This window comes from Coregonus clupeaformis, chromosome 29 (assembly GCF_020615455.1).
Source record: "Coregonus clupeaformis isolate EN_2021a chromosome 29, ASM2061545v1, whole genome shotgun sequence".
In the NCBI taxonomy this organism is placed as follows: Eukaryota; Metazoa; Chordata; class Actinopteri; order Salmoniformes; family Salmonidae; genus Coregonus; species Coregonus clupeaformis.
The window spans coordinates 17,009,663-17,032,486 of NC_059220.1; positions in this window are offsets into that span (position 1 = coordinate 17,009,663).

Here is a 22,824-nt window from a genome sequence, read left to right on the forward strand (position 1 = left end):
TATTGCAAGGTATTATTAATTTACGTGTACTTTATTCACAAAGTTATTCTTACCATCCTACCAACCTGGTCTGATATGTTACGTTTCGTATGGTATATATTAGTTGATGGATGTCCATCACCCATTTTGTATGATATGTTACGAATTACAATTTGTATAATATGTTAAAAATTTGCTAAAATGTATGATATGTTACGAATTCTAGCTAGGTGGGTAATGTTAGCTAGGCTAGGGGTTAGGAGTTAGGGTTAAGGTTAGTGTTAAGTTTAGGAGTTAGGTTAAAGAGTTAAGGTTAGGGCTAGGGGAAGGGTAAGCTAAAAGGGTTAAGGTTAGGATTAGGGGAAGGGTTAGTTAGAAGGGTTAAGGTTGGGTTAGGGGGGTGGGTTAGCTAGCATGTTAAATAATAGCAAAGTAGCTAAAACGTAGTAAGTAATTGAAAAGTTGCTAATTAGCTAAAATGCTAAATTTGTCCGTGATGAGATTCAAACTCGCAACCTTTGGGTTACTAGACATTCGCGTTATATGTCTACCCATCCACCCTGGCCAACCACCCTACTTTTATTTTTGCCTTAAGTAACCATCTGTCTTATGTAACCATATCAAATGTAACATATCATGCTACTTTGAGAGTCCCGGATTTACGTTTACTATGTTATGTCTAGTCTATGAGACCAGGCTGATCCTACAGACTAAAACGTATTTCCTGCTTTTTGGGATCCATACAAATTCACTGCATTATTTTATTGGCTAATTATATGACCACACTTGTGCCTGTGCATATGACTGTATCTGAATGCACACTATATATACAAAAGTATGTGGACACCCCTTCAAATTAGTGGATGACTGTATGACTGTATCTGACTGTGACTGTATTGAATCTATGACTGTATCTGACGGTATGGCTGTATGGGTGTATGACTGTATGAATGTATGACTGTATCTGACTGTATGACTCAATGACTGTATCTGAATCTGACTGTATGACTGTATGGGTGTATAAGCATGTGCATGCTCCTTCACAACATGGTGTGGTGTTGCTTTTCTGGGTGAGCTTGTTGGATTGCATGCCTTTACCTCCCCCTCCAGGACAACTTGCATATGGTCTCCCTGCACCCTGTTCCCTGTTCCCTGCACCACTGGGGTTGGAGCTGGAGCCTGCATCAGCCTCTCCTTACTCCCCAGCCTCCAGTCCCCTGCATGCATCCTAGAGCTGAGCTGATAACAAGTGAGGTCCTGGAATGATGGATGGGCCCTAGCCATGGGCTTGTCAGCAGAGGATGGTGGGCCATATGGAACTGGCATATGGACGTAAGATGGGCGAGAGGAGGGGAGTGCCAGAGATATACATTAAAGACACTGCTCTGCTCTTAAAAATGCAAGGTTCATCAGTTTGGTGGGGGAATATCAGTCATTGAGGCTTCCGCGAGACGCCAGCCAGACAAACACAGGCAGATGCATGATTTGGCCCTTCTGTTGTGATACTTTGAATTTATTCAATTTGATCTTCTGTCTCTAAGCATTTTGGGTTGCCATTATTGCAAAGAATATGCTGATTTGAAGGAACTGAAGTGAATTTTCTTTTTTTCTACAAGGCTGTAGTACTGTATTATTGTTGCCAATACAAAATTAATTTACATTTGTAGTGTAAGAAATAGACTGAAATCATTCTAAAGAGAGAAATAAGTATGCATTAATTATGCCTTTCGACCTAAACGTGACCATTATATTTTTACCCCTCTCATCTACAGTGTGTGTGTGTTAGTGCCCTGTGGAGTGTCTGTGGGCCCTAAGGAACTCTGTTTGATTGTTAAAAGCCTCTCTTAATTGGAGCTTTGTCTGTGGGCTCCTAAATGAGCTGGGACACCTACTGAGGGGGTTCCTGTGGAGAGCACAGGCCCGTTTGACAGCCCCCACAGCGTGGCCTGTCCCTCCACCCCTCAAACTGCCAGCCATGTGACAGGGTCCCACACGCGCTACACACACCACCCTGCCCAATTAAAACTCAACTGTCAGAGAGCAGATATTACACCCACACTGTCTCAGTGTGTGTGTGTGTGTGTGTGTGTGTGTGTGTGTGTGTGCGTGTGTGTGTATATATGTGTGTGTGTGTGTTCATGCATGCATGTCTGTATGCAATCATTAAGGAATGAATGTGCTCCCTTTCTCCAGGGCTCCCTCTGTGCTTGTTTGTGTATATGTCAATTTCTATGTCAACAGGTGAGCACAGCCCTCATGTCCATGCATGCTGTAGCATATCCATCTCCACACAGTGTCCCAGCCCTGGATTTGAGTCCGTTTTTTGTAAAGGGGGGAGAGTAGTAGACGTGTTTACCAGAAGTCCCCACAAGAACAGTAAACGAACAAAATTATGACCAAATGGGGATTTTATTTTGTCCCCACTAGGTCAAATGCTATAGGGTTATGGTTAGGGACAATAGGATTTTGAATGGTTATAAATTGTGTGTCCCCAGAAGGTTAGTTAAACAAGAGTGTGTGTGTGTGTGTGTGTGTGTGTGTGTGTGTGTGTGTGTGTGTGTGTGTGTGTGTGTGTGTGTGTGTGTGTGTGTGTGTGTGTGTGTGTGTGTGTGTGTGTGTGTGTGTGTGTGTGTGTGTGTGTGTGTGTGTGTGTGTGTGTGTGTGTGTGTGTGTGTGTGTGTGTGTGTGTGTGGCAGGTAGCTTAGTGGTTAAGAGCGTTGTGCCAGTAACCGAAAGGTCGCTGGTTCTAATCCCCAAGCCGACTAATGACTAAAATGTAAATGTGTGAGCGAGCTTGTGTGCATGTGTTTGTGTATTCTCTGTGAGTTGGGGTGCCCGCCAGCCTGGCTGGATTGGGTTACATGCAGAGTGATTTGTAATTCTGAGTAATCACTTTGGACAAGGGCTTACACCATCTTATCTGTTCATGACTGTAGGCCAAAGTCAATACTCGTAATGAGTGAAAGTTAACTGAGCCCTTTTATTAAAGCTCAGAGGAGCCAATCTGATGCTGGCCTGCTTCCCTTTGAAAGTATCTCTTTCTCCCTTTTCCTTTTCTCTCTCTCCTCCAAACAGACCTGGAGCTCCAAAGGGCCAGCAGCAGCACTTCCACCACCTCTCTAGCATCCTCCAATGCTTTTGTTTCCAAACAAACAACAATAAATCCCACAAAAACGAGACAGGGAAAAAAAAGCTATACAGGTAGGATCCATTTACAGTGTTATTGTTGTTGCTGTAAGAGGGAGGAGTAGAGCAATCATATACGTAAGAGATACAAGTCCACTGAGTAAGAGAGTGGGAGAGAGGGTTAGGGAGAGAGAGGAGAGAGAGAGAGAGAGAGAGAGAGAGAGAGAGAGAGAGATGGGATATAACTGCAGACATACATTATATTGTAGGTAGTATAACAAAGTTGCAGAATACAAAAACATATTTCATACACAATGTTAATATATGCATAGATAGTTGCTTTTTCAATTGCACCACGGCCACACCACTGGTTGACTGTTATTTTCAAACATAACTTATGCATGATTACTAGTGGTGATTTATATTATCTGGGCATTGGATCACAAAATTGAAAAACACACACATGAGCAAATTCACTAAAATAAATAAGGGGAAGAGATTTTTACTACCATTAATGACTGTCTCTGTCATAAGAGACCATTCAATCTAGTCATGGGAGAGCTCAGCTCAGCGCTGGCAGAGAAGGAGGGCTGAGTCTGTTCTTAACTGACTCCTTTATTATTAGAGAGAGAGAGAGAGAGAGGAGAGAGAGAGAGAGAGAGAGAGAGAGAGAGAGAGAGAGAGAGAGAGAGAGAGAGAGAGAGAGAGAGAGAGAGAGAGAGAGAGAGAGAGAGAGAGAGAGAGAGAGAGAGAGAGAGAGAGAGAGAGAGAGAGAGAGAGAGAGAGAGAGAGAGAGAGAGAGAGAGAGAGACTAAATGCTTGACTAACTGTTGTTGTTGCTGTTGTTGCTGTAAGAGAGAGTAGAAGAGCGAACATAAGAGATACAAGTCCAATGAGTCAGAGATTGGGAGAGAGGGAGAGGGAGAGGGAGAGGGAGAGGGAGAGGGAGAGGGAGAGAGAGAGAGAGAGCGAGAACAGAGGATTTTTTCAGACATAACATAGGTACAGCAAATCCCCCAAATTTTTATATTTTTTGGATCATTTGTGAGAAGGAGGCAGTGATACTTTCTTTAAAGTCTCACTGCCTCCTTCTCACAAATGATCCCAAAAATAAAAAAATTGAATAAAGTTGGTTCAACACAGTGGCGGGTCATTTTGACCCTAGGACAACGGGAGGGTTAAATGTGCCTTTAGAGGCCATGCAGTTCAGTACTCATCTCGAAAACAAAAGCAATTTAGGTCAAAAGAGTATACACTAACAAAGGAAATAGAAGGTCTAACAGAACAGATAGATAACAATAAAAACTGTAACATAGAGGCTCAGAATAAATTAGAGGAAAAACTAAAAGAAATGGAGAATCTTATTCAAGAAAGATCAAGTGTAATATATTATAAAAATAAAGCAAACTGAATGGAATATGGGGAAAAATGCACAAAATTATTTTTTTATCTTCAACATAGGAATGCTTTCAAAAATAATTTATTGAAACTGGTTACAAATGACGGAGTCAACCATGATTCACCAAATGATATTTTGAAGGAGGAAACAAAGTACTTTAAGCATATGTTTTCGTTTCAGTCGCCTCCATCTCCAATAACTGAAGAAAATTGTAGAGATTTTTTTTCTATTGATAATGTTAAATTAACAGCCATACAGAAAGACTCATGTGAAGGTGAAATTACAGAGTAGGAACTTCTGGATGAAATTAAAGACTTTAAGTCCGGGAAAACTCCAGGGTTGGATGGCATACCAGTCGAGGTATACCAAACCTTTTTGGATATACTTAGAGGACCGTTATTAGCATGTTTAAACCACTCCTATGTAAATGGTAGATTATCAGACACTCAAGAAGAAGGTCTGATTTCATTATTACTGAAACAGGATACAAGTGGAAAATATAAAGATCCAGTCCATTAAAAAAATTGGAGGCCCCTTACACTTCAGTGTTGTGATGCAAAAATTCTAGCAAAATGTATAGCGCATGGAATTAAAAAGGTATTGTCGGACATTATTCATTCTAATCAGACACGTTTTTTACATGGGCGATACATTGGAGATAATATAACACAAGTACTGGAAACAATAAAACACTATGAAAAATCTGGGAAACCAGGCCTACTATTCATAGCAGACTTCGAAAAGGCATTTGATAAAGTACGACTGGGGTTTATATATAAATGCCTGGAGCATTTCAATTTTGGACAATCTCTTATTTTTTACATTTTTACATTTAAGTCATTTAGCAGACGCTCTTATCCAGAGCGACTTACAAATTGGTGCGTTCAACTTAGGAAACGTATAAATTGGGTTAAAATCATGTATATTAACCCTAGGTGTAAAATAGTAAATAATGGCTATTTCTCAGAAAGTTTTTAACTGTCAAGAGGAGTTAAACAAGGTTGTCCACTATCGGTGTCACGGTTTCGGCCGAGGCTGCTCCTCCTCCTTGTTCGGGCAGGCTTCGGCGGTCGTCGTCCCCGGAGTACTAGCTGCCACCGTTGTATGTTATCGATGTTTGTTTGGTTTTGTCTTAGTTGTACACCTGTTATAATAATAAATAATAATAATATGCCATTTAGCAGACGCTTTTATCCAAAGCGACTTACAGTCATGCGTGCATACATTTTTTTTGTGTATGGGTGGTCCCGGGGATCGAACCCACTACCTTGGCGTTACAAGCGCCGTGCTCTACCAGCTGAGCTACAGAGGACCACAGAGCGAGAACGTTTCCGTTCTGTTCCCGTTTAGTGTTAATTATGTGTCCTATAAGTTCTCGTTTTGTTAGTCGTGTGTTGTGTGTAATTGTCCGCCTGTCAGCATGTGCCGTATTGTTTTGCTCCATAGTTTTGGAGTGTTTCGCACTTGTGTGCGCACTTATTTGTATTTTCGGTGTTTACACATGGTGTGCGTAATCGCTCGCCTCCGGGCTCTTTTGAGGCCCGTTTGTATTTTGCTTGATCGTCTACTAAAGTGTGTTGGACGAAGCTTCTGTGTCCTGCGCCTGATTCTTGCACCACATCCACATTCAGCTATTCCTGACAGAATTACACACCACCGATGGAATCAGGAGGAGCAGCAGCAACGCCCGAGTTGTGGGAGGAGCGCGTCCGCGGGCAGGATGACAGGATCAATCAGATCGGGACCGCCCTGCAGGACGTAATAAACACTCTGCACAGATGGGAGAACAGAGGGGTACCCACACCTCCACCTAGCGCACCACCCCCATCGGCCAGTCCGCCCATCCAAGCTCCGGAACCCAGTGGGATTTGGCTCTCGCTCCCGAGGGTGTATGATGGCACCGCTGCCGGGTGTCAGGGGTTCCCCCTGCAGGTGGAACTCTACCTGGCCACCGTACACCCGGCGCCCTCGGGACACGAGAGCGTTTCCGCCCTCATCTCCTGTCTCACCGGCAAAGCGTTGGAGTGGGCCAACGCCGAATGGAGGGGGATAGACGCCGCCACTATCACCTACGTGGAGTTCTCCCACCGCTTCCGGGCCGTGTTCGACCATCCACCTGAGGGGAAAGCGGCGGGGGAGCGTCTATTCTACCTCCGACAGGGGAAGAGGAGCACCCAGGAGTTCGCCTTGGAATTCCGGACTCTAGCGGCGGATGCAGGGTGGAATGAGCGGGCCCTCATCGACCACTATCGATGCAGTCTGCGGGAGGACGTCCGCCGAGAGCTGGCCTGCAGGGACACCAATCTCTCGTTCGACCAGTTGGTGGACATGTCCATCCGTCTCGACACCCTGCTGGTCACCCGCGGACGTCCCGAGTGGGGGCCGTCCATTCCATCCTCCAGCACCTCCGAGCCGAGCCCTATGGAGCTCGGAGGTGCTGGCGCTAGAGAGAGGAGGAGAGGGAGCCCGAGGGGGGCCGTCCCCTGCACCAACTGTGGCCGTGGAGGGCACACTGCGGCTAGGTGCTGGGGAGGGTCTCCAGGAGGACGAGACAGCAGGCCACGCACTGGGGAGTCCTTCCAGGTGAGTAGGTGCCCCACTTACCCAGAGCTCTCTGTTGTGCACCTATGTATACCTGTCAGTTTTCCACAGGTTGCACCTCATTCCCAGCATAAGGCGCTAGTAGATTCAGGCGCAGCTGGGAATTTTGTTGATCGGAATTTTTGTGTTAAGTTAGGGATTCCCCTCCTTCCTGTCAATGCTCCCTTCCCTGTACATGCACTAGATAGCCGCCCGTTGGGATCGGGGTTGATTAGGGAGGTCACAGCGCCACTTAGGATGAGTATGCAGGGGGGTCATGAGGAAACTATTCAGTTATATCTGATCGACTCTCCTGCGTATCCAGTAGTGCTGGGGCTTCCCTGGTTGATTACCCATAACCCCTCTATTTCGTGGCAACAGAGGGCTCTTAAGGAGTGGTCTGCCCAGTGTGTGGGGCGATGTCTGGGTGTTTCCGTGGGGGCGACCTCAGTGGAGAGTCCGAACCAAGTGCCCTTAATGCACATTCCCCCTGAGTATGAGGAGGTAGCACTCGTGTTTAGCAAGGCGAGGGCGACGCGATTGCCACCTCATAGACAGGGGGATTGTGCGATAGACCTCCAAGCAGGAGCAGCGCTTCCGCGGAGCCATGTGTATCCTCTGTCTCAAGAGGAGAAGGGGGCTATGGAGACATACATAGCCGAGTCTCTGAGACAAGGATACATACGGCCCTCCACTTCCCCTGCGTCCTCGAGCTTCTTTTTTGTGAAGAAAAAGGATGGAGGATTGCGCCCGTGTATTGATTACCGTAGTCTCAATCAGATCACTGTGAAATACAGTTATCCACTCCCTCTGATTGCGACTATGACGGAATCATTACACGGAGCGCGTTTCTTCACAAAACTGGATCTCAGGAGCGCCTACAACTTGGTGCGCATTAGGGAGGGTGATGAATGGAAGACAGCATTTAGTACCACCTCGGGTCATTACGAGTATCTCGTCATGCCATACGGGTTGATGAATGCTCCTTCAGTCTTCCAATCCTTTGTGGATGAGATCTTCCGGGACATGCAGGGGCAAGGTGTGGTCGTGTACATAGACGACATTCTAGTGTACTCGTCTACCCGAGCTGAGCATGTAGCGCTGGTGCGCCGAGTGTTGAGGAGGCTGCTGGAGCACGACCTGTATGTCAAGGCAGAGAAATGTCTGTTTTTCCAGGAGTCTATCTCCTTTTTGGGTTATCAGTTGTCCGCGTCAGGGGTGAAGATGGAGGTTGACCGTGTGTCAGCCGTGCGTAATTGGAAAGCCCCAACCACGGTTAAAGAGGTGCAGCAGTTCTTGGGTTTTGCGAATTACTACCGGAGGTTTATCCGGGGTTTTGGACAGGTGGCAGCTCCCATAACGTCTCTTCTGAAGGGGGGTCCGGTGCGCTTGCAGTGGTCAGCTGAGGCGGACAGGGCGTTTGGGAGACTGAAGGGCCTGTTTACTCGGCTCCGGTGCTGGCGCATCCGGATCCCGCTTTACCATTTCAGGTAGAGGTGGACGCGTCTGAGGCCGGTATAGGGGCCGTGCTATCGCAACGGTCCGGCACGCCACCCTAAACTCCGCCCCTGTGCTTTTTACTCCAAGAAGCTCAGCCCGGCGGAGCGAAATTATGACGTAGGGGACAGGGAGCTGTTAGCCGTGGTACAGGCCCTAAAGGTGTGGAGGCATTGGCTTGAGGGGGCTCAACACCCTTTCCTCATTTTGACTGACCACCGTAACCTGAAGTACATCCGGGCAGCTAGGAGACTGAACCCTCGCCAGGCTCGGTGGAACATGTTTCTAGCCCGGTTCGTATTTAAAATCACGTACATCCCTGGGTCCCAGAACGGTAAGGCAGACGCCCTGTCCCGGCGGTATGACACAGAGGAGAGGTCCGTTGAGCCCACTCCCATACTACCGGAATCTTGTCTGGTGGCACCGGTGGTGTGGGAGGTCGATGCTGAAATCGAGCGGGCGAAGCGTACCGACCCTAGCCCTCCACAGTGTCCTGTGGGTCGGACGTACGTTCCGCTCGAGGTTCGGGATCGACTTATATATTGGGCTCACACGTCACCCTCCTCTGGACATCCAGGTATTGGCCGGACAGTGCACTGCCTTAGCGCTAAGTACTGGTGGCCAACGTTAGCCAGGGATGTGAGGGTTTATGTCTCCTCCTGCTCGGTGGGCGCCCAGTGTAAGGCGCCCAGACACCTGCCCAGGGGGAAGTTACAACCCCTGCCCGTTCCACAACGACCCTGGTCTCACCTCTCGGTGGATTTTGTTACAGACCTTCCCCCCTCTCAGGGGAGTACCACCATACTGGTCGTTGTGGATCGGTTCTCTAAGGCCTGTCGTCTCCTCCCAATGCGGGTCTTCCTACTGCCCTACAGACCGCTGAGGCACTATTCACCCACGTCTTCCGGCATTACGGGGTACCCGAGGATATAGTGTCTGATCGAGGTCCCCAGTTCACCTCCCGAGTCTGGAGAGCGTTCATGGAGCGCTTGGGGGTCTCGGTGAGCCTTACCTCGGGGTACCACCTGGAGAGCAATGGGCAGGTAGAACGAGTGAACCAGGATGTGGGTAGGTTTCTGAGGTCGTATTGCCAGGGCCGGCCGGAGGAGTGGGCGAGGTATTTTCCCTGGGCAGAGATGGCACAGAACTCTCTCCGCCACTCCTCCACCAACCTAACCCCTTTCCAATGTGTGTTAGGGTACCAGCCGGTTCTGGCACCATGGCATCAGAGCCAGATCGAGGCCCCTGCGGTGGATGAGTGGGTGCGGCACTCGGAGGAGACGTGGAACGCTGCACATGTCCATCTGCAGCGGGCCATCCGTCGACAAAAGGCGAGCGCCGATCTCCACCGCAGTGAGGGGCCGGTGTACGCACCTGGAGATCGAGTCTGGCTCTCGACCAGAAACCTACCTCTCCGCCTGCCCTGCCGGAAGCTGGGTCGGCGGTTTGTGGGGCCTTTTAAAGTCCTGAGGAGATTGAACGAGGTGTGTTACAGGTTACAACTGCCTATTGATTATCATGTTAACCCCTCGTTCCATGTGTCTCTTCTCAGGCCGGTGGTAGCTGGTCCACTCCAGGACTGTGAGATAGGAGAGACTCCTCCGCCCCCATTGGACATCGAGGGGGCTCCGGCGTACACAGTTCGGTCCATCTTGGATTCGAGACGTCGGATGGGGGGTCTCCAATATCTCGTGGAGTGGGAGGGGTACGGCCCGGAGGAACGGTGCTGGGTGCCGAGGAGGGACATCTTGGACCCGTCTCTCCTGACTGAGTTCCACTGTGGTCAATCCACGCGCCCTGCTCCGCGTCCTCCTGGTCGTCCCCGAGGCCGGGGTCGGCGCACGGCTGGAGCCGCGCGTCAAGGGGGGGGTACTGTCACGGTTTCGGCCGAGGCTGCTCCTCCTCCTTGTTCGGGCAGGCTTCGGCGGTCGTCGTCCCCGGAGTACTAGCTGCCACCGTTGTATGTTATCGATGTTTGTTTGGTTTTGTCTTAGTTGTACACCTGTTCCCGTTTAGTGTTAATTATGTGTCCTATAAGTTCTCGTTTTGTTAGTCGTGTGTTGTGTGTAATTTTCCGCCTGTCAGCAGGTGCCGTATTGTTTTGCTCCATTGTTTTGGAGAGTTTCGCACTTGTGTGCGCACTTATTTGTATTTTCGGTGTTTACGCACGGTGTGCGTAATCGCTCGCCTCCGGGCTCTTTTGAGGCCCGTTTGTATTTTGCTTGATCGTCTACTAAAGTATGTTGGATGAAGCTTCTGTGTCCTGCGCCTGATTCCTGCACCACATCCACATTCAGCTATTCCTGACAATCGGCATATCTACAGTGGGGAAAAAAAGTATTTAGTCAGCCACCAATTGTGCAAGTTCTCCCACTTAAAAAGATGAGAGAGGCCTGTAATTTTCATCATAGGTACACGTCAACTATGACAGAAAAAATGAGGGAAAAAAATCCTGAAAATCACATTGTAGGATTTTTAATGAATTTATTTGCAAAATATGGTGGAAAATAAGTATTTGGTCAATAACAAAAGTTTCTCAATACTTTGTTATATACCCTTTGTTGGCAATGACACTGTTGCTGGTATTTTGGCCCATTCCTCCATGCATATCTCCTCTAGAGCAGTGATGTTTTGGGGCTGTCGCAGGGCAACACAGACTTTCAACTCCCTCCAAAGATTTTCTATGGGGTTGAGATCTGAAGACTGGCTAGGCCACTCCAGGACCTTGAAATGCTTCTTACGAAGCCACTCCTTCGTTGCCCGGGTGGTGTGTTTGGGATCATTGTCATGCTGAAAGACCCAGCCACGTTTCATCTTCAATGCCCTTGCTGATGGAAGGAGGATTTCACTCAAAATCTCACGATACATGGCCCCATTCATTCTTTCCTTTACACGGATCAGTCGTCCTGGTCCCTTTGCAGAAAAACAGCCCCAAAGCATGATGTTTCCACCCCCATGCTTCACAGTAGGTATGGTGTTCTTTGGATGCAACTCAGCATTCTTTGTCCTCCAAATACAACGAGTTGAGTTTTTACCAAAAAGTTATATTTTGGTTTCATCTGACCATATGACATTCTCCCAATCCTCTTCTGGATCATCCAAATGCACTCTAGCAAACTTCAGACGGGCCTGGACATGTACTGGCTTAAGCAGGGGGACACGTCTGGCACTGCAGGATTTGAGTCCCTGGCGGCGTAGTGTGTTACTGATGGTAGGCTTTGTTACTTTGGTCCCAGCTCTCTGCAGGTCATTCACTAGGTCCCCCCCGTGTGGTTCTGGGATTTTTGCTCACCGTTCTTGTGATCATTTTGACCCCACGGGGTGAGATCTTGCGTGGAGCCCCAGATCGAGGGAGATTATCAGTGGTCTTGTATGTCTTCCATTTCCTAATAATTGCTCCCACAGTTGATTTCTTCAAACCAAGCTGCTTACCTATTGCAGATTCAGTCTTCCCAGCCTGGTGCAGGTCTACAATTTTGTTTCTGGTGTCCTTTGACAGCTCTTTGGTCTTGGCCATAGTGGAGTTTGGAGTGTGACTGTTTGAGGTTGTGGGCAGGTGTCTTTTATACTGATAACAAGTTCAAACAGGTGCCATTAATACAGGTAACGAGTGGAGGACAGAGGAGCCTCTTAAAGAAGAAGTTACAGGTCTGTGAGAGCCAGAAATCTTGCTTGTTTGTAGGTGACCAAATACTTATTTTCCACCATAATTTGCAAATAAATTCATAAAAAATCCTACAATGTGATTTTCTGGATTTTCTTTTCTCAATTTGTCTGTCATAGTTGACGTGTACCTATGATGAAAATTACAGGCCTCTCTCTCTCATATTTTTAAGTGGGAGAACTTGCACAATTGGTGGCTGACTAAATACTTTTTTCCCCCACTGTGTATATATATATATATATATATATATATATATATATATGTGTGTGTGTGTGTGTGTATATTTGCGAGAAAAAAAACATTTGGGGGATTGGAAGTGATGCAGACAATTACATTGATGGAAGTTACAATCTATCTGAAATATTAAAGCTGATCTACCCCCTAAAAAAAAGAAAAGAAAAAGAGAACAGAAAAGGTTGCTTTTATATAATATCAAAGAAGACTTTCTAGACAAGGGAACATGAATGGTGAATTTCACTGTTTATCTGGAAAATAAGTAAGAAGATCCAACTAGCAGTGACAACACATGCCCAGACGTGTATAACCTTAAGAATCAGTTGTTGACCTATATTCTTCTGCCAATTATGTTTTGTATATAAATGGTTTTATATATTGTCATTTCTTCTATGCCTCAAACATTGGTCCAGGACTAATTTAATCGTCATAATGATTTAGGTAAAAGTTGTGATTTACAGATATACACAAACAGGCATTATTCAATGGGATTATATTGAAATGCCAGAGATTAGTTGAAATCCCCAACGACCAGGTCCAGATTTGTAATTTGAGATTCAGACATTGGTCAAAGATTTAGTGTAATCCCTGCCGCTGGGAAAATACAGTTATTGGAAACATCTCACCTCATCGTAACCATCTTTCAGCACCGCATAAAAGCTCACCAACTCAATATAACATCTACTGACTTTGTTTTCAAATCAAGTCAAATGTTATTTGTCACATGCGCCGAATACAACAGTGAAATGCTTACTTACAAGCCCTTAACCATACCCCCCCAAATTGTTTTTTTACTATATTAAATAATACGAAATAAAAGTAACAAATAATTAAAGAGCAGCAATAAAAATAACAATAGCAAGGCTATATACAGGGGGTACCGGTACCGAGTCAATGTGCGGGGGCACCGGTTAGTTGAGGTAATTGGGGTAATATGTACACTACCGTTCATAAGTTTGGGGTCACTTAGAAATGTCCTTGTTTTCGAAAGAAAAGCAATTTTCTTGTCCATTAAAATAAAATCAAATTGATCAGAAATACAGTGTAGACATTGTTAATGTTGTAAATGGCTATTGTAGCTGGAAAAGGCTCATTTTTAATGGAAAATCTACATAGGCGTACAGAGGCCCATTATCAGTAACCATCAGTCCTGTGTTCCAATGGCACGTTGTGTTTGCTTGTTACGGATACAAGTATCCTGTGTCTTTTTGTGTATTTCCTCTCCTTCTGCCCTAATCACAGGTGTCCTGTATGTTCCTGATTGGTGGTCATTGGGGTGTCTGCTGATTGCTGAGGTGGACCAATCAGTGGACATTCCTCTGCATTGCACCACCTGTTTCTGGTTTTTCAATCACACATCCTATTGTTTAAAAGCCGGTCGGTTGTGATTGTTGTTAGAGACTATTTCCGTATGTGAGTATGGATACTGTGGTGTCCTGTGTTTTGTGTGCGCACTCATTTGCTGGTTACTCTGTTTGGTAACTTTGTGAGAGACTATTTCCGTATGTGAGTATGGATACTGTGGTGTTTTGTGTGCGCACTCATTTGCTGGTTACTCTGTTTGGTAACTTTGTGAGAGACTATTTCCGTATGTGAGTATGGATACTGTGGTGTCCTGTGTTTTGTGTACTCACTAATTTGCTGGTTACTCAGTTTGGTAACTTTGTTGTGTGTTTCTGGGAAAAGGGGAATTTAAGCAAGTTGCCCCTGGGCGTACATTACCCGTAGGAAGAAAACTGTCTAAAAACACTAGTTAGACCTGAGCGGACCACCCACTGTATTTTTGTATGATTAGCAGTAGCTTAGCGGTTCTTGAGGCAGGCAAGATCAGTTTAGGCGTGTTTTACACTATTGTTTCATTTCTTGGGTCCTGCTCAGCCCTTTTTCCCAAACCTTTACCGTGTGTTCAAAAATAAACCTTTTATGTTTGACGGTAGTTTATGGTTGTCGTGTAGTTTTTGTTCGCACTGTTCCATGTCACGATTCTAATTTGCATGAATTATGTTACGGGTCTCTTGTCCATCCACCCTAGACGTTTAAAGCCACGGGGTTCGTAACATAAAGTGGGGGTTCGTCCGGGATCATTCTCATTGATACCCATGCTACTCATGCAAATTAGTTAGTGTCTGGTTCAGTGTTGAGCTTGGCAGCTGTAACTACCAGTTTTTTTTGTGTTCAGTATTCGTCGGCTCGTGTTGCTAGTTTAGGATGGCTACTTTTGAGTTGGATGCATTTTTGGAAAACCCTACGTGGGAGGTTTTTGAGAATTGCCGTAGAGTGGATCTACAGGCTTTGGCTGACCACTTTTCTGTACCCATATCAAGGGTTTTAGTGAAAGCAGAAGTGAGGAAAGCAGTGTTAGAGATATTGTTGAACGAGCGAGTGCTTGAGTTACCGCCGCCTGAGTCTGCTGCTCCTGTAGGGGTTGTGGTTGCTGCTCCTGTAAGCCCGTCGGTGTCTGAGGACGAGGCTAAGGCTCCAGCCACATTGCCCCGTTTTGACCCACTCTCCCCACTGACTGACAGTGATGCCAGGATGGATGTCCGCTCGACACGGCTCCAAATGGAGGCGGAAGAGCGGTCACAGATCAGGCAAGACAAGCTGGAAATGCATAAGCTAGTGGCAGAACAGGAGACGCGTAAGATGGAACTGGAGACGCGTAGGCTTGATCAAGAACTGGAGACGCATAGGCTTGATCAAGAACTGGAGATGCGTAAAATGGAACTGGAGGCAGAAACAGCGAGGTTAGTCTCTGCTCATACTATGCCTGCTAGTGAGCCATCCTCACCAGCTGTGTCGTCTGCTACTTTTGATATTAGTAGACAGATCACCTTGGTACCTGTGTTTAGGGAGTCAGAGGTTGATTCCTATTTCAGTGTTTTTGAATGTATAGCAGTAGCATTGAAATGGCCCGAAGAGGTATGGTGCCTGTTACTTCAGTGTAAATTAACAGGTAAAGCCCAAGAGGTTCTGTCAGCGCTACCTCTTGAAGACAGCTTGAATTATGACGTGGTCAAAGCTACTGTTCTTCGTGCCTATGAGCTTGTTCCTGAGGCATATCGACAGAGATTTAGGTCTCATAAAAAGGCTTCTACTCAGACTTATGTGGAGTTTGCTAGAGAAAAAGGAAATCTGTTTGACAAATGGCACAGTGCTAGTAAGGTAACTGATTTTAACTCTCTACGGGAGTTAATCTTGTTAGAAGAGTTTAAAAATTGCTTACCCGAACGCATTGTAGTTTATATGAACGAACAGAAAGTATCCTCACTGTCGGAAGCGTCTGTATTGGCAGAAGAGTTTGTGTTGACGTATAAGAGCGTGTTTTCGGCTCGTACGGAGAGCAGGGCCGCAGAGTTGTTAACTTTTAGTCCTAGTCGACCAGCAGTACGTCCAGCACTCCCAAAAGATGTGCGTCACTGTTTCTATTGTCATAAGGTGGGACATATGGTTAATGATTGCTTTCTGCTAAAACGCAAACAGGTGATGCCTCAGCACGCCAGGCCGCCAACGGGTGTTGGGCTGATTCGTACGGTTGTAAGGCCGGAATCAAGACAGAGGCCTCATAGTGAATGTGGTTTGAAAGTCCCTGTCCCAGATCACAGTTATGAACCGTTCATTTTTGAGGGGTTTGTTTCCATATCAGATGACGAAGCGTCTCAGCATCCAGTTAGAATCCTCAGAGATACTGGTGCGGCGCAGTCGTTCATACTATCTGATGTGTTGCCCTTGTCCAATAATACATATTGTGGTTCCAGTGTGTTAGTACAAGGAATTGAAATGGGATTCGTGCCATTGCACTTTGTGAACGTACACTCTGAGTTAGTCAGTGGATTGTTCAGAGTTGGCGTACGTCCTATGTTGCCAGTAAAAGGTGTGACATTTTATAATGGGCAACGATATTGCCGGAGGAAAGGTGATACCCGTATTGGAGGTAGTGGATAAAAGTGACCAGTCTCTCTCCGAGGAGCTGGCACAGGGTTATCCAGATGTGTTCCCCGCTTGTGCTGTCACACGTGCTCAAGCACGACAAGTGGGTGACGTGATAGATTTGTCGAACACGATTCTATTCAGAGAGTGTGACCCAGAGGATAGTTTGGGTGCTACCTCTGGTAAGCTGGTGCAGTCTGACCAACAGCCCAGAGAAAGGAAGAAGGATGTGGAACTTGTTGCTGAGGCAATACAGTTACCAGTCACTCGTGAGCAGCTGATCGCTAACCAAAAGGTTGACATTAGCCTGGCTAAATGTTTTTCTAGTGTTGTCTCAGAGGAGGATCTAAAGAAGAAAAACATGGCATACTTCATTGATGGTAATCTCCTCATGCGTAAATGGACATCCCATGTTGACGCTGGCGGAGATTGGAATGCTGTTTACCAAATAGTGATTCCTACAGCCTTTCGACAAAATGTTTTATCCCTCGCTCATGATCACCAGTGGTCCGGACATCTGGGAGTCACCAAGACTTATGTTCTTATCTTCGAGTTTTGTGACATTTCTTTTGGCCTGGTTTAAAACAAGATGTGGCTCAGTTCTGTCGGACTTGCCACACCTGTCAAGTAACTGGGAAACCGAACCAGGTTATTTCCCCCGCGCCTCTTTGTCCCATACCGGCCATAGGTGAACCATTCGAACATGTGATGGTTGATTGTGTTGGACCATTACCAAAGACAAAATCTGGTAACCAGTTTATGTTGACGATTATGTGTGTGGCCACCAGGTACACAGAGGCCATTCCTCTGCGAAGGATTACTGCTCCGGTGGTGAGTAAAGCGTTGAGCAAATTCTTCTCAACTTTTGGGTTACCTAAGGTGATACAAACTGATCAGGGTACGAATTTCCTTTCTAAACTTTTCAAACAAGTGTTAAAATCCTTGTCAGTTACACACCGTGTGTCAAGTGCATATCACCCAGAGTCTCAGGGTGCGCTTGAACATTGGCATCAGACACTGAAGTCTATGCTCCGTAAATATTGCTTGGAATCTGAGAAGGATTGGGATGAGGGAGTTCCTCGAGTTTTGTTTGCTGTCCGTGAGACAGTACAGGAATCCTTAGGGTTCAGCCCAGCTGAACTGGTGTTTGGACACACCATGAGAGGACCTATGAAAGTCCTTAAGGATCAGTTTTTATCACAAGAGTTGTGTGTGTGAAAGAAAATGTGTTGGCAGATGCTTTGTCTCGTGTTTAGAGATCTAGTTTTTTTTGTTATCCCGTCAGGATGCTGTTGATCTTTGAATTTTGGGTGTTGTGATGGTACGTGTGTCGCAAACCATTGTGGTTTGCTCTTTTAAGGGTGGGAGTGTTACTGTGTCTTTTTGTGTTTTTCCTCTCCTTCTGCCCTAATCACAGGTGTCCTGTATGTTCCTGATTGGTGGTCGTTGGGGTGTCTGCTGATTGCTGAGGTGGATCAATCAGTGGACATTCCTCTGCATTGCAACACCTGTTTCTGGTGTTTGAATCACACATCCTATTGTTTAAAAGCCGGTCAGTTGTGATTGTTGTTAGAGACTATTTCCGTATGTGAGTATGGATACTGTGGTGTCCTGTGTTTTGTGTACTCACTCATTTGCTGGTTACTCTGTTTGGTAACTTTGTGAGAGACTATTTCCGTATGTGAGTATGGATACTGTGGTGTCCTGTGTTTTGTGTACTCACTAAGTTGCTGGTTACTCTGTTTGGTAACTTTGTTGTGTGTTTCTGGGAAAAGGGGAATTTAAGCAAGTTGCCCCTGGGCGTACATTACCCGTAGGAAGAAAACTGTCTAAAAACACTAGTTAGACCTGAGCGGACCACCCACTGTATTTTTGTATGATTAGCAGTAGCTTAGCGGTTCTTGAGGCAGGCAAGATCAGTTTAGGGTTGTTTTAAACTATTGTTTCATTTCTTGGATCCTGCTCAGCCCTTTTTCCCAAACCTTTACCGTGTGTTAAAAAATAAACCTTTTATGTTTGACGGTAGTTTATGGTTGTCGTGTAGTTTTTGTTCTCACTGTTCCATATCACGATTCTAATTTGCATGAATTATGTTACGGGTCTCTTGTCCATCCACCCTAGACGTTTAAAGCCACGGGGTTCGTAACATTGCTAATCCAAGTTTATCATTTTAAAAGGCTAATTGATCATTAGAAAACCCTTTTGCAATTATGTTAGCACAATTACTGATGCTCCAGATACTCAACTAGTCTCAAGACGGCCAGTTTTATTGCTTTAATCAGAACAACAGTTTTCAGCTGTGCTAACATAATTGCAAAAGGGTTTTCTAATGATCAATTAGCCTTTTAAAATGATAAACTTGGATTAACAAACACAACGTGCCATTGGATCACAGGACTGATGGTTGCTGATAATGGGCCTCTGAACGCCTATGTACAGTTGAAGTCGGAAGTTTACATACACTTAGGTTGGAGTCATTAAAACTCATTTTTCAACCACTCCACAAATGTATTGTTAACAAACTATAGATTTGGCAAGTCGGTTAGGACATCTACTTTATGCATGACACAAGTAATTTTCCAACAATTGTTTACAGACAGATTATTTCACTTATAATTCACTGTATCACAATTCCAGTGGGTCAGAACTTTACATACACTAAGTTGACTGTGCCTTTAAACAGCTTGGAAAATTCCAGAAAATTATGTAATGGCTTTAGAAGCTTCTGATAGGCTAATTGACATAATTTGAGTCAATTGGAGGTGTACCTGTGGATGTATTTCAAGGCCTACCTTCAAACTCAGTGCCTCTTTGCTTGACATCATGGGAAAATCAAAATAAATCAGCCAAGAAATGGTATACCTCCACAAGTCTGGTTCATCCTTGGGATCAATTTCCAAACGCCTGAAGGTACCACGTTAATCTGTACAAACAATAGTACGCAAGTATAAACACCATGGGACCAGTCTCCCGAGTGGCGCAGTGGTCTAAGGCACAGCATCGCAGTCCTAGCTGTGCCACTAGAGATCCTGGTTCGTATCCAGGCTCTGTCGTAGCCGGCCGCGACCGGGAGACCCATGGGGCGGCGCACAATTGGCCCAGCGTCGTCTAGGGTAGGGGAGGGAATGGCCGGCAGGGGATGTAGCTCAGTTTGTAGAGCATGGCATTTGCAATGCCAGGGTTGTGGGTTCGATTCCCACGGGGGGTATAAAAAAAATATATTTAAAAAAATGTATGCACTAACTGTAAGACGCTCTGGATAAGAGCGTCTGCTAAATGACTTAAATGTAAATGTAAATGGACCAAGCAGCCGTCATACCGCTCAGGAAGGAGAAGCGTTCTGTCTCCTAGAGATGAACGTACTTTGGTGCGAAAAGTGCAAATAAATCCCAGAACAACAGCAAAGGACCTTGTGAAGATGCTGGAGGAAACAGGTACAAAAGTATCTATATCCACAGTAAAACGAGTCCTATATCGACATAACCTGAAAGGCCGCTCAGCAAGGAAGAAGCCACTGCTCCAAAACCGCCATAAAAAGCCAGACTACGGTTTGCAACTGCACATGGGGACAAAGATCGTACTTTTTGGAGAAATGTCCTCTGGTCTGATGAAACAAAAATAGAACTGTTTGGCCATAATGACCATCGTTATGTTTGGAGGAAAAAGGGGGTCACTTGCAAGCCGAAGAACACCATCCCAACCGTGAAGCACGGGGGTGGCAGCATCATGCTATGGGGGTGCTTTGCTGCAGGAGGGACTGGTGCACTTCACAAAATAGATAGCATCATGAGGAAGGAAAATTATGTGGATATATTGAAGCAACATCTCAAGACATCAGTCAGGAAGTTAAAGCTTGGTCGCAAATGGGTCTTCCAAATGGACAATGACCCCAAGCATACTTCCAAAGTTGTGGCAAAATGGCTAAAGCACAACAAAGTCAAGGTATTGGAGTGGCCATCACAAAGCCCTGACCTCAATCCTATAGAAAATTGGTGGGCAGAACTGAAAATGCGTGTGTGAGCAAGGAGGCCTACAAACCTGACTCAGTTACACCAGCTCTGTCAGGAGGAATGGGCCAAAATTCACCCAACTTATTGTGGGAAGCTTGTGGAACGCTACCCGAAACGTTTGATCCAAGTTAAACAATTTAAAGGCAATGCTACCAAATACTAATTGAGTGTATGTAAACTTCTGACCCACTGGGAATGTGATGAAATAAATAAAAGCTGAAATAAATAATTATCTTTACTATTATTCTGACATTTAACATTCTTAAAATAAAGTGGTGATCCTAACTGACCTAAAACAGGGAATTTTTACTAGGATTAAATGTCAGGAATTGTGAAAAACAGAGTTTAAATGTATTTGGCTAAGGTGTATGTAAACTTCCGACTTCAACTGTACATATAAAGTGAGTAAAACATTATGTAAAATTAATTAAAGTGACCAGTGTTCAATGACTATGTACATAGGTCAGCAGTCTCTAAGGTGCAGGGTAGAGTACGGGGTTTTAGCCAGCTAGTGACAGTGATTAAGGTTCAGGGCAGGGTACTGGGCGGAGGCTGGCTAGTGGTAACAGATTGATGGCCTGGAGATAGAAGCTGTTTATCAGTCTCTCGGTCCCAGCTTTGATGCACCTGTACTGTCTCTGCATTCTAGATGGTAGCGGGGTGAATAGGCCATGGCTCAGGTGGTTGAGGTCCTTGATGATCTTCTTGGCCTTCCTGTGACACCTCAAAACCCATTGGAGGAGAAGATCAGAGGGGAGAGAACTCTGGCTTTCTCATCCAATGGGTTTTGGGAAGGAGGCGAGGAGAGAGGACACAAGGTGTATGCATTGAGATTCTCCCATAGAAGGTTTGAAGTGGATGGCACCAGGGTGACCAGTCCAATCAGCAGAGCCCACCTTCAGAAACAGTCCAATCAGGACAGCCCACCTTTAAGACCAGTCCAATCAGCAGTGCCCACCTTTAGAAGACCTCACCTCCTATCTGCCCTCATCAGAGCAGAACTGGGACTCACTTACTCACACAGGTCATGATGATGTACGGTATACCTTATATGCACCATACATTCACACACACATACAAACGGTACAGTATGTGCACACACACACACACACACACACACTCATTATGAGAAGCCCAGTTACACACCCCCAGATGCACTCCCATCTCATCTCATCCTCTATAGAACTCACTACTCTGCATCTGGAAGCGAGTCAATGAAAAGTGGCTTCTTCCTGATAGCTGGAACCAATTTCCATCCAGTGGAAAAGCTTATTCTGCCTGGGACTTGGCCGACCTCCAGGAACACTTTGGCTCAACAGCTGTCTTACAGAGTTTAAAGCAGCATATGGTACCCAAGTACCATTGTTTCACCACTAAAGCCCCATCTTTTTCATCAAGGGAGAAAGGCCTTTTAACGTCAATTTCACTGGGGAAAAAAATAAAAGTTCTTAAAATGAGGGCTGGAAGAAAGGAGTGAAATGTTTTTTTGGAGGGGGTGTATTCTCTTCCACAGGCCATCACTAATGTTGGCAGTGATGCCATTTCGATTCTCAGCCTGTGAGTTTGTGAAACAGCACCATCTGTGTGCTGTCCTCTAATTAGTGTAATAGCCGCAAATATTAAGGCAACAGTTTCACATGACAAGCTGTTAGACATGTATGTGTGAACACTGCTCTGCTCTATCTCCACTCACTAGATACAAGTTAACAGGCTGGAAAATACAACTGAGCCTCTTCACACAATTGCACATGTCCATCTATTGTATAGTCATAATCTTTCTAAATAGATCTTGCCATATTGCAAAAATTTGCATGTTTACCAGATTTGCATAAAATTGTTGATATTTAATTGTATGCTAGAATTCAAAATGATGACATTGAAATATTTACATTTGTATATCTTTATAAATTCTATCTTATTTTACGCACAAATATAGCGGCTAAAGAAATACATCTGAACAAAACAAAAGCTTTTTGTTGAAAAGGATGAAAGCAACAACCACAATTAAACCTCTCACCTACTGTGAAACACACTACACAATCTCTAGAACAATAACATAACCCTTCAACAAAGCCAAGACAAAACATTTCATTGATATGACACACAATTTCCCAAATCATCCTCCAGATCACCTTTTTTATACGATTTGAACCATAGACTGACATTAACAAATATAAGTTAATTTGTTTCCCTCAGAACACATTATAATCAGTCTAAAGGTTAATGTTTCTGCTATTTTATAAATTCTAGATTGCTGTCAGCGCGAGGGGGAAATGGTTTTGAAGGGGCTGACAGAAAATTAAGCCTGTCAGATCAGATGGTGTCTCTGAGCTGGCGGATCAGAGACTGCCGTAACCTATGATGTCAGAAAGCCAGGAAAACAGCCCCAGGGGACCGGAGCGCAACGT